Raw genomic sequence first — 13,385 nt, 5'->3', positions numbered from 1 at the left:
TTGTTGGAAAGCAAATGGATAGTTAAATGTATGCTGGATTTGAATTCAAACATTAAAATCAAGAAATTTGGATTATGTTGGACATACTTCTATACTTTTTTTTTTTTTTAAGTAGAAAGGACTTTTTAAGACTCAATTAAAAATTCAGTCATGGATATTTTCTTCTTTGGCTAACAATTTTATAATTAAAGGGACTGACTTGAAATATATTTTTATGCCTCTTGAAATTTGAGAGTCTCTGGCTTTTTCTGAAAGTCCCGATGCTATATAAGGACATTCATAGAGGCTGTTGACCCAGTGTGACAAACATGGACTGAATTCATGTGACCCAGGTAGAAGGTAAGCTTTTAACTTCCTAGCATTTTTACCTTTAAGCTCATGTTTTCTGTCTTCCTTTGTCACTGTTAGATTGAGCTCTCCAGGCAAACACTTCCCAGCCATCTTGGCGTATCATTTGCTTATTCTCAAAAGTATTTTAGGGGAGGGGCGCCTGGGTGGCGCAGTCGGTTAAGCGTCCGACTTCAGCCAGGTCACGATCTCGCGGTCCGGGAGTTCGAGCCCCGCGTCGGGCTCTGGGCTGATGGCTGAGAGCCTGGAGCCTGTTTCCGATTCTGTGTCTCCCTCTTTCTCTGCCCCTCCCCCGTTCATGCTCTGTCTCTCTCTGTCCCAAAAATAAATAAACGTCGAAAAAAAAAAATTAAAAAAAAAAAAAAAAAAGTATTTTAGGGGAGAAAACTGAAATTTAAAGAATTAAAAGAGGAAATTTAATTTCACTTGCTACTGTGAAATTTTTTTAATGAAATCAGATATTTATTTACTTACCATAAGATTTTTTTAATTAAAAAAAATTTAATATTTATTTATTTTTGAGAGAGAGGGGGAGAGAGAGAGAGTGAGTAGGGGAGGGGCCGAGAGAGACACACACACAGAGTCCGAAGCAGGCTTCAGGCTCTGAGCTGTCAGCACAGAGTCTGACATGGGGCTCGAACTCACAAACCTCGAGATGGTGACCTGAGCCAAAGTCAGATGCTTAACCGACTAAGCCACCCAGGTGCCCCACACAAATGCTATTGTGTAACTAGGGTGCTAAAAATTAGGAGCTTCCATTGACCTCCATTTAAAGTTAGATTCTTAGTCTGAATTCTAGTAGTTTTATTACAAAAACAAAGCTTCCTTGTTCTTTCTCTTAGAAAAAAAAAAAGTGTTGGTATAAAAGATTAATCTAAGAACCATGCACTGAAATTGATTAAAAAGCAGTCCCCCAAACAAATATATTTATTTTAGAGGAAAGAAAACACTAACTTTCAGTTATTAAAAATACATTGTTAAGTGCTGGAAATTCAGGATGATTCAGTATCAGCTACTTCTGTGTTTCACTTGACTTCCAGTGGAATGAAGCGATGAAAATTTCATGCCCTCCGTGTATAACCTAATTTGATCTTTCAGGCCAATTTCAACCAAATTTCAGGAGAAATGGGCTCAAAAAGATACTACAGTTTTTTAAAATGTATATTTGTAGAGTGAGGATTGCCCAGCTGCAAATTTTTAATTTTGGGAACTACCACCTTTTGAAAAGCAGTAATCTAGCAATTAGGCTATGCTGGGGAGTTTAATCTGCAAACCTTCCCTGAGGAACTCTGGGTTCATGAGAATGTCCTGCAAGAAAAAATGATGGAGACTTTACGACTCAGAGTCCAGCAAAAGAGACTGTAAACCTGTCTTAGAATGAAAAAGAACAAGGCTGAGAGAGTAAGAAGGTGAATTGGCAGGCAGTCTTAATTTGGGGTGAAGGGAACAACTGTGGGAAGCTAGGAAGTCACCTGGACCATGGACCACCTGTGGTCCTGGAGGGAGTCAGATTGCTCAGGGAGACTACAATGATCAAAACTGTTAGACCATTTAAGGTTGGCTCAAAATGCTACAAGCACTAGGAGAACGAAACTTTCAGCACTTAGAAGTAGCTATGAATGATGGCAGGAACATGGCAAGATAGGTGGTGACAAGAGAGAGGTCAAGTAGTGTTGCTTTTCCCAAAACTTGCACAAGGAGCAGTGGGATCCAGCACCCAGCACATACATGCTAAACCCCTTTGGAACCTGGAAGAGCCTTCTAGAGTCAGAATTCTAGAAACTAACATGGTTAAGAGACTAGAATAAAAAGCAATGGCAGTTGTTACTAAAGCTTTGATTTTTCCCAAAGTTACTATGTTCTGGGGAAAATAGGTGCTATGCAGGGATGTAAAACATTGCTGTATTTGTGTGGTCTATATTTTTCCTGAGGACAAAACATAACAAAAGAATCTTCTTTAAATCTTTTAATTTATGTCTAGACGTTTGCTTGAGGCGCTAGAAATGCTATCACTTTGTCCCCTAAATCATGCCTGAGTGCTCTCAAATGAAAATGTCAATATCATTGTAACCTGTGATCTTAAGAGACTTTCTATTTTTTGATGAACGTGTTTGGATTTGGAAAACAGGAGGGGTGCCATTTGGGTACTAAGGTTGAACATTTTGTTTGATTATGATTTGTTAACAGAGTCATTTTGTAGATAAGCTTCAGACTCCACAGAGAGCCATTCTTTGTAGGTATCTTGCTTTAGAAAATTTGTTCAAGGTGTTCCCACTGTTCCAGTTGATTTCACAATGGATAATTGGAAAGCTTAACGGAATGATGTCTGTCCTATGTTTCCTTCCCCTCCCCAACACAGCCACACATATCAAAAGAGTTGTCTCCATTTCCTCATTCTGTAACTTCTCAGCTTACTCTGGTCTGCCTTCCTCCATTATTGTTTTATTGAAACTGTTCTCACCACAGTCACAAATTGACCAGGTGACTATACCTAGAGACCACGTTTCAGCTTTTACTCATTGACTTTGTTGATTACCTCCCTTCTTTTACCTTTCTCCTTTATTTTCAGGACTTCACCTTCTTTGACTAACTGCTCCTTATCAGCTTGAGTTCCCTTTTTTTGCTCTACCCACCTGTTGGCTTTAGTTGGATGGCTCCCTATACCCACACTTTTATAGTCTTCTGTAAATAAATCTTCCTCAAATTATCTTATTTCAGATGTGCCATCTGTTTCCTGTTTGGGCCCTCACTGATGAACGAACTCAATGCCAGCCTCTTCTTAAAACCCTTCAGTGGTTTTTCATTGCTCCTAAGGTAAAAGACCTAAATCCCTCAACATGGCTACCAAGTCCAGACATGATCTGGCCCTGCCTGCCTCTCAAGCTTCATTGTTTATTTTTTGACAAGTATATGCTGGATTTCAGTAACAGAAGAGTCCGTTATAGTTCTTTCGCATTATCTTAAACTTTGCATTTAAAAATAATTAAAGGGGCGCCTGGGTGGCTGAGTCGGTTAGGCATCTTCAGCTCAGGTCATGATCTCACGGTTCATGAGTTTGAGCCCTGCATCAGGCTCTGTGCTGACAGTGCAGAGCCTGCTTGGGATTCTCTCTCTCTCTCCCTGTCCCTCCCCTGCTTTCTCTTTCTCTCTCTTTCTTAATAAAACTTTTTTAAAAAGTTTAAAAATAATTATAAAATAATTTGAGACTTACAAGAAAAGTTCCAAAAATAATTCAAAGTGTTCCGATATACCCTTCATTCAGCTTCCCCAATGTTATCTTTGACCACAATACAATAAACCCAGAAAATTAACTTTGACACATTTCTAATTTGTAGATTACAACCTAATCTACAAATATTATTGAAGTTTTATTAGTTGTCCCATTAGTGTCTTTTTTAGGGGGAAACAAGATCCCACATTGCATTAAATTGTCATGTCTGAGTCTTCTTTAATTTGGGACAGTTCCTCTTTCTGTCTTTGTCATTCATGACTTTGAGACTGACATAGCACTGGACATTTGTTTAAAATGTACCTCAACTTGTTTGTTTTTCTGATTTTTCTTCACAATTAAATTCAGGTAATGTGTTTTTGGCAAGAACATCACCAAAATGATGTGCCTTTCTCAGGGCGTCCTGTCAGGAGACACATGATGTCAATATGTCTTGTTACTGGTGATGTTAAGCTTGATCATTCAGCTAAGGTGGTGTCTAGCAGATTTCTTCACCATAAGTTATATTTTTTCCCTGTATGATGTATCTCACCTTATTGTGAGATACTTTGAGAATATGTAAATACTCTGTTTTTCATGCTTCTGCCCACTAGTTTTATGATCCATTGATGATTCTTGAAACACTTATGACTGTGGTGTTTGTTTAGTGGTAATTTTCATCATCTACACTTATTAATGGAATTCTGAAAGAAAGAACTGTCCCTTCTCCCCCATTTCCTCATTGATTTAATTATTTATTTTTATTAGTATGGACTCATGGACACTGTCTTATATGGGTTATAACCTATTGCTATCATTGTCATTACTTAAATTGTCCCAGATTTGGCCATTGGAAACCCATCTCGTGTCCTTTCATGTCCCTGCAATTTTTCAAGCACTTTCTCACGTCTGGTGTCACAGGTACTCCAGGCTCAACTTGTATTTGTCCTGATCTAGCCCTGGCATTCAAGGAGTCCCAATTCCTTTTCCTGGAGAATAGTATTTAGAAACCAAGGTCTGAGCACTAAGTTTCCTTATATTACTGGGTGTCATTGCTTCTAGATCCCCTCGGCAGACAGAGCTAGGTATATGAATATATATTCCTGCACACGTCTATACTTGTTTCTCTCCCCACACCCAGGAGCCCCCCGTGTGTGTATGACTGTGAATTCATTCTGATACCTCTGATGGCAGTCCAACATCACAGGATTTATTCTAGAATTTCTTCTTTATTTTACTTATTTTCTCAATCCTAGAATACTCATCATTTCACAATTGCTAACTCATACTCCTATGAGAAACAGTTTATTATTATTATTTTAATTTTAGAGAGCGAGAGTACTCGTAAGTGGGGGAGAGAGGTAGAGGAAGACAGAAAGAATATCAAGTAGAGGAAGAGAGAGAGAATCTCAGCACAGAGCCTGACACAGGGCTTGATCCCATGACCCTGGAATCATGACCTGAGTCAAAATCAAGAGTTGGCTACTCAACCAACTGAGCCACCCAGGCACCCCAAGAAACAAATTTAATTTAACCTTAGTATATATAGTTAAAATACTATTTTCTAAAGTTACATTGAGTTAGTTCTTTTCTTCCCCATCCACCTCAGTCTGGTTATGTTGTTTATTGTAATTAGTTTCTAATCATATGTATTCAGTTAGGTTCATTGTTGCTATTTGTATTACTTTTTGGGTTCTCCCTCCCCAACATCCTGGCTGACTTAAGTTATTTACTTTTAGGGTATGTGCCATTAACATGTCTCTAAAAGTCAGAACTATACAAGCAGTTCTACTCCGAGAGCTGTTACTCCCCCCTGTCCTTTCTACTCCCATACCTCATACATCTCATTCTTTCCACTCCAGTCCCACTTACTCACGGCAGGTAACCAAGTGCATTATTTTTTTGGTTTGTCACATATGCGTGTACATACATGTTTTACACAAATAAACAGATACATGCATATTTTCTTACTTCCTGTCTTGCTTATAAGAAAGGTAGCCAGCCAGAGTAGCATTTCACTCTTTGTCTCAAGTCTCGGTGTGGTTACATTCCGCTCAGTTCTCCCTCCGCTCAAGCACATTCAAACTCCCTAACCAGCGTCCTGCCTCCCCCACTTAGTTCATTGTACTTCTCCTTCAGGCCTCAGCCCAAGCATCACCTCCTCTCAAAAGCATCACCTCCTCTGGGAACATTCCTGACTAGGGCAGATACCCCTTTTAACATTATACCATTTTCCCTTTTTTTTTTGTAGCACTTATCACAATTATAGACTTAGATTTATTTGTGTAAATAGTTGATTAAATTCTGTTTCATATACACACTATGTGGGCTGGATCATTGTCCTGTTTCACTGTTATATGCCCTGACCCAGCTCAGTGCCTGGACCTTGATATTTGTTTGTTGAATGGGAAAATGAGTGAATGAAATGCTGGTAATATATTTCAGTGAAGTTTCAATGAAGTCAAATAATTTGGATAATCCAACAGGTTATTACTGGTTATTTTTTTTTTTAATTTTTTTTTTTCAACGTTTATTTATTTTTGGGACAGAGAGAGACAGAGCATGAACGGGGGAGGGGCAGAGAGAGAGGGAGACACAGAATCGGAAACAGGCTCCAGGCTCTGAGCCATCAGCCCAGAGCCTGACGCGGGGCTCGAACTCACGGACCGCGAGATCGTGATCTGGCTGAAGTCGGACGCCCAACCGACTGCGCCACCCAGGCGCCCCATTACTGGTTATTTTTAAATGATAAGCTGTGCACATTTACTTTACCTTGGGGCTACTACTACCTTCACAAAAACCCAAATAAATAAATAAATAAATACAGTTTTTCTTGAGGTTCTGTATTTAATCTTCCTCTCTTTTTAGTCTCAATTTCCCTTATCTTTTTCTAAGAATATGGTCTGTTTTCATTTCCAATGCCTGAAGAGCCTCCCTTTTTTTCTTCCCTGTGATGATTTCTCAGTGACCCTCTTTTTTATTTTATTTTTTTTTGATGTTTATTTATTTTTGAGAGAGAGAGAGAGAGACAGAGCACGAACAGGAGAGGAGCAGAGAGAGAGAGGGAGACACAGAATCTGAAGCAGGATCCGGGATCTGAGCTGTCAGCACAGAGCCCGATATGGGGCTTGAACCCATGAACTGTGAGATCACGACCTGATCTGAAGTTGGATGCTTAACCGACTGAGCCACCAGGCACCCCTCTCAGTGACCCTCTTGACCACCTGCCTCTGTTAATAGAGTTGGCTAAGGCCAGTGAGTGTCCCCTAAATCTCTTCTTCCCTCTGTAGCAACAGGACCCCTTATTTTAGCTATATTTCTTGACCTTCCCTGAAGCTAGATGTGGCCATATAACTTAATTATGGCCAATGAGGTGTGAGTGGAAATGGTATGTGTAACTTCCACGAGTGTCAGTAGGGAGAGTGCACTTTTTCCTGCCTTTCCTCCCTCCAGCTGGCTGAAAGGGGACATGGTGGCTTGAGTTGGAACAATCAGCTCAGACCCAGAGCTGGAGCACCAAGTCAGAGGAGCCTGATAAGTGCATCACTGTATCAGCCTGAGGCTGTCCTCCTCCAGACTTTGATGAAAAGAGAGAGTGGAGGTAGGGAGGAAGGGAACAAGAGAGGAAAGGGGAGAGAGAGAATGAATGAATATCAGCTTGTTTAAACTACCCCTGCAAGGGGCGCCTGGGTGGCTCAGTCGGTTACGCGTCCGTCGGCTCAGGTCATGATCTCGCGGTTCGTGAGTTCAAGCTCCGTGTTGGGCTCTATGCTGACAGCTCAGAACCTGGAGCCTGTTTCAGATTCTGTGTCTCCCTCTCTCTCTCTGACCCTCCCCCGTTCATGCTCTGTCTCTCTCTGTCTCAAAAATAAATAAACGTTAAAAAAAAAAAAAAAAAAAAAACTACCACTGCTTGCGTTTTCTATCACAGCTAAATCAAATCTTAGTTTATTATAGTTTGCCTTACCATAACATCCGAACCTAGAGTCAATATTACCATTTAGTGGGTGGGGGTAAATAACCTAAACAAATATTTATTGAAGGGAAGATCCCATGCAAAGGAAAGCAGTGATTTAGGGATCCTTACAAGAGTGGCCGACTTTAGGCACAGGGAGTCAGGACTACAGGGGCACTGGGAACAAGCTAAAAGAAACTGTCCATAAGGGAAAAGTCAAATCCAAAATGTGAGACATTCTACAAGTTACCTGGCCTGTACTGGGGTGTAGATTGAAAGTGATCAGTGCAATGCAAGAACTTTGATTGGATTTTGAATAGAACAGCAATCACAAAACACCTATAAAATATTTTTGAGACAATTGCTTAATTTGAACATAGACTAGATCTGAGATAACTTTATGGAATTACTATGAACTGTTTTTTTTTCTTCTTCTTTTTTTTTTTTTTTTTTTTTAGAGAGAGAGCATGTGCGGACAGGGGAAGGGGCAGAGGGGGAGAGAGAGAGAGAGAGAGAGAGAGAGAGAGAGAATCTTAAGCAGGCTCCATGCTCAGTGTGGAGCCTGATGCAGGGCTTGATCCCGTGACCCTGGACCCTAGGATCATGACCTGAGCCAAAATCAACAGTCAGACACCGACTGAACCACCCAGGTGCCCCCATTATGAACTTTCTTATGTGTGATAACATTGTGTTTTTGAAAGACAATGTCCTTATTCTTAGGAACTGCGTATAGTAGTTGGATATGTAGGTTCTGAAAAACAAGATATCTGCAACTCTCATCCAAAGGATTTAAAAATGAAGGAGTGCTTGGGTGGCTTAGTCAGTTAAGTGTCTGACTTCGGCTCAGGTCGTGATCTCACAACCCATGAGTTTGAGCCCCATGTTGGGCTCTATGCCGACAGCTCAGAGCCTGGAGCCTCTTCAGATTCTGTGTCTCCCTCTGTCTCTGCCCCTCCCCCACTCGCAATCTCCCTCTCTCTCTCTCTCTCAAAAATAAATAAACATTAAAAAATTTAAAAAAAAACCCAAAGGGTTTAAAAATGAAAACAGGCCTTGTTTTGGATTCTGTGTCTCCCTCTCTCTGACCCTCCCCCGTCCATGCTCTGTCTCTCTCTGTCTCAAAAATAAATAAGAATTAAAAAAAAAAAAAAATTAAAAAAAAAAAATGAAAACAGGCCATATTGTTAGAAAAGGATAAGGAGAAAATGAGAACAGTGGATAAAGACAGGTTAAATACTTTTCAGGAGTTTGGGAAAAGCTATATTTATTTAGGTTTCTGGGAGTGTGTGTGTGCTTGTGTATAAACACAGAGAAAGTATATGTAGTAACATTACCAAATGGTGAATTTTGATGAAGGGTGTACATATAGTCTTGTACTAGTCCATCAATTTTTCTGTCATTTTGGAAGTTTCAAAATAGAGAAAATGTTAATGAATATTGTGATACTGAATTGGTCTAGCAAAGAAATTCTTCATCAACTAATGTGAATCCTGTCTCATACTGTTTTTTAAAAAGGATCCATAAATAATATTGGCCACTTATTGTAATCTTTTGCTTTTATGGAACACCAGACCTTGTGTGAAGGCCTCTGTGTGTATTATCTCATTTAAACTTCACAGCAGTCCCGTGAGGTAGGGACTGCTGTCCACTCCAGTTTCACAGGGCTATTAAACTGTGTTCAGCATTACACAACTATCAAGATACAACTAGGATCTGAACCCAGGCAGTCTGATTCCTGAGCCTGTGACCTTCACTACTTTTATACTTGTCCCTGATATCTGTGACATTCTATGGTCATAGTAGTAGTATGACCACACACAACTGGCTTATTATCACATATCTGAATTGTCTGTAGGCAAGGTAACATCTTCAAGCATTTCAGTCAAACAGAGCTTCACGAGGTCTGTAGTCTGGGCTATTTGCCTTAGTTCTCTTAGAGCTTTGTTACATTTCTGTGACTGTAACTACAACATGCTACTAATTGCAACTTGATAAAATGCTTTAAAGACCCAGAATAAAATTATATCCTTACTTTCTATATTATAGCTACAGGTTTTGCTACTGTATTAATGATAAATTGAAGAAAAGTATTAAAATACTACATATCAAAAATATCTTAGTCAAGCAAAAAGTCCCAGTGTTGGACATTGTTTGGAATGTCTTTATGATGTATACTAGGGACACTCGAGAGGGTTTCCATGCTACTGTTGACCTGGAACAACATTGAGAGGCATCAGGTAGAGATTTAGGGAGACTGCTGGTAACCAGGCATAGGGGCAAGTTATGCTTACTGGAAATACTTTTCAAACTTGGACTGGTGCAGTCCCTGCAATTCCATAAAACATATTTGTATCATTATAGGCTTACAGAAATAAGTCCAAAATCTAAGAATCCTAAGAAAATATGGATGTAGAAATAAAGATGGAAATAAGACCAAATGGAAGGAAGTACAACCAACACGTAATTGCTTTTATTAACTTAACAATGTGACTTTATTAGAAAGGAGATTCTTAGTTGATTATAATTAATGAGATGGAAATGCCATGCAAGCCTTCTCTGTATCCAAAAAAAAAAAAAATCCTGACACTGAAGATTTGCATGAAAATCAAGCAAAAGAATTTATTGTGAGATCAATAAAGCCTTTGTGTCCCAGCAAGAAAAGGATGAGCACTTATAAATGAGCCACTGTTTAGGAGCTAAAAGGCACCAGTTGGACCCAAAGAAAGAAAATATGTTCTCAAGATGATGCGGCAGAGCTGAGGGGGTGGGGGGGGGGGGTGGTGCGGGTGAAGAGTTACAAGGTAAATATGGATACCAGATGTTTCCATTTTGTTAGATTTGAGTTTTCGTTTCTTGTTGACAGAACCTAATGGACATAGAGCTCACTGATATCATGTGAGATCTCCATTTATTTTCCTAACTCTAAGACAGTCTCTGTGGTATCTGAGGCCTACAGACAGGCTTCTGAGGTTCCAGGAACCACCTGAAATAGGGCACAAAATTGTGTGTGTGACGAGGGCAGAGGGGTGGCACCTGGTTGGCTCAGTTGGTAGATCATACAAGTTTAGATCTTTGGGTCATGAGTTCGACCCCAGTTGGGCATGGAGCCTACTTAAAAAACAGACAAACATTTGTGTTTGTGTGCATGTATTTTTCTGCCGAGGATGTTTCTATAGCCCTCATCAGAGTCTCAAAAGAATTTATGGCCACACAAAAAGGTTAAAATTTACTGTAGTAAAATACCGCAGTGGGAAACATAGTCTTTACTTGGCAGAGTATGTCAGGAAAAGAAAAATATGGTCACTCCATCTTTTGCCTGTACCTGTAGAAGTGAACATGAAGACTGTCAAAAGTTGTGAAAGGCAAAAACTGGGATGTTTAAATTGCCTCTTTTTGTTTGTTTGTTTTCTTAGTAGGCTGCATGCCCAATGTGGGGCTGGAACTCACAACTCCTAGATCAAGAGTCGTGTGCTGTACTGACTGAGCCAGCCAGGTGCCCCATTTTTGGTCATTCTTTGATATTGAATCAAAGAGATGTTCTGGGATTCTGTTTTTTAGACTTAGTTTGTCCGGATGGCATGGTGGAGGGCCAGTCTGAATTAATGAACAATCAGATTTCTGCAATATTTAAAGAATTCCGACTCATAAAAAAGATTGCTGATTTTAAATAGAGATAAATAGATTAATAGGTAGATGGCTAGGTGGATGGATGAATGGATGAGAAACACTCAACTACATTATTAAAGAGCTTAAGGGAAGGGCTTTGATGCAGTGTGACCCCCAAGCAGCTCACCTCTCTGCCCTCAGCCACCCCACCCTCACACGTACCACAAGGAGGCACGCAGACCCACCTCCTAGTGACAGGCCTTTGCCCTTGCAGGCCACTGTTTATTTACTTGAGCACCCACAGGCCCGTCAGTTTAGGATCCAGAACTTTCCCTGAGAACCAACCAAAGGAGGCTGAAACTTAACCCTTCTAGAGGCAAATCTCTCTGTGCTCCCGAGATGACAAACTGACCCGTTCCAGCCCAGGTGTTACTGCTCCAGAGACCTGCTGGGGACAGACATTTTTAACATTCATTCTTGTAGCCCAGTAAGGGTCCCTGCTAACCACAGTCACTGCCCAGGATTTAGACACCCCATACCGAATCTTTTCTATAATTTCTACTCAAGACTCTTGAGTTCTTCTGTCTGACTCAACCTCTCCTCTTCTACACTTCCTGCTGCAACCTCTAAGCCACCTTTCATGATTTACCAATTACCCTACTTTTCAAGCCTTCATCGAAGTTTTCTTTACCTCCTACTTTAACTGACCTCTGAGGACTTGATTTCATCTGGAGCCATTTTGAGAGGAAGTTTCCCATTCTCAGAGTTGAGAGATGGGAGTTTGTGTCCTCTTTACTCATGGCCATTACTCTGTGTCACAAAGCTCTTGTGTCTCCAAGCCTCAAGTCTAGCTGTCCTGTCCTCACTACTCTGCTGCCATTCCCCACTTCTGGTCACTCCCTTCAATCACAGCATCTTTTTTTTTTCCTTCCCCTCCCATGTTCTCCCATTTTCCTGAGAAACTTCAATGTCTATGTGGATGGTTCGTGTCCTACCTCAGCAGCAACAGAACCTTGTCTCTAGAGGCTTCTACCTTCATGGACACCCCCAGCACTTGAAGTCACCTAATAGTATCTGAAATTGTGGACTGAAACATCCCAGTCTGAGGAGGAAGCCTGTCTAAAACTATGATAGAAAACCAAGAAGCCATAGAAGAAAAAAAAAAAAGGAAAAATAACAAGCTGGGAAAATATTTGCAAATCAATTCACAGTTTTTTTTTTCCAATTAGAAGCTCATATAAATCAATTAAAAAGTTCTTATAACCCAGTAAAAAATGAAGAGTTCACTGAAAAGTCAGTACAAATGTATTTTAAAGAAATGCACCCAACCTCACACATAACAAAAGAAACGTGAATTTAAAGCCAAAATGAGGGGCACCTGGGTGGCTCGGTTAGGCGTCTGACTTCAGCTCAGATCATGATCTCATGGTTCGTGAGTTCAAGCCCTGCGTTGGGCTCTGCGCTGACAGCTCAGAGCCTGGAGCTGCTTTGGATTCTGTGTCTCCCTCTGTCTCTGTCCCTCCCCTGCTCACACTCTGTCTCTCTCAAAAATAAATAAACATTAAAATAATTTTTTTAAACCAAATGAGACACTTTTCTCACCTACCAAATTAGGAATGATCAAAGGATTTAAGAAAATGTGTGGTAAGGGGACATATGAGGAAACAGTTTCAAAACTATTGAGAGTTTAAATTGCCCTCTATGCAGGGCAATATGGCAATATATATCATAATTACAATGCATGGCTCCTTTGACCCAGAAATTCCACTTCTAGAAATATAAACGTATGCAGAAGTGTGTGTGTATGTGCATGTATAACCACTATATTCTGTGCAACTATAGAAAAAAAGAATCAGGAAGCTTAGAAGTTCCATATTTAAGATAAAAAGGAAAAGAAAGTAATGTGCAGGAGAGGCAGTTAATGATACAAATTTGTGTAAAGATAATTTAAAACAATATATGCATATATATAGGTACAGGTATGTATAGAAAATGCTTTTGTAATGCATGGAATATCTCTAGGAATAAACACAGAAGGTGATGGCTATATTTGTGTCTGGGGAGGGGAACTGGGTAACAAGAACAAAGTTAGGAGGGCGACTGTGTGTCTTAGAATCCCAGCAAGAGGGGCCCCTGAGTGGCTCAGCTGATTAAGCGTCTGACTTCGGCTCATGATCTCTCAGTTCCATCATCTCTCAGTTCAAGCCCCAGCACACTTTGGGATCCTCTGTCTCTCTCTCTCTCTGCCCTTGCTCTGCCTCACACACT

Source organism: Leopardus geoffroyi, chromosome B2 (assembly GCF_018350155.1).
Source record: "Leopardus geoffroyi isolate Oge1 chromosome B2, O.geoffroyi_Oge1_pat1.0, whole genome shotgun sequence".
Classification (NCBI taxonomy): domain Eukaryota; kingdom Metazoa; phylum Chordata; class Mammalia; order Carnivora; family Felidae; genus Leopardus; species Leopardus geoffroyi.
The sequence above is the reverse complement of the archived record's forward strand: the minus strand, read 5'-3'. Positions refer to the sequence as shown.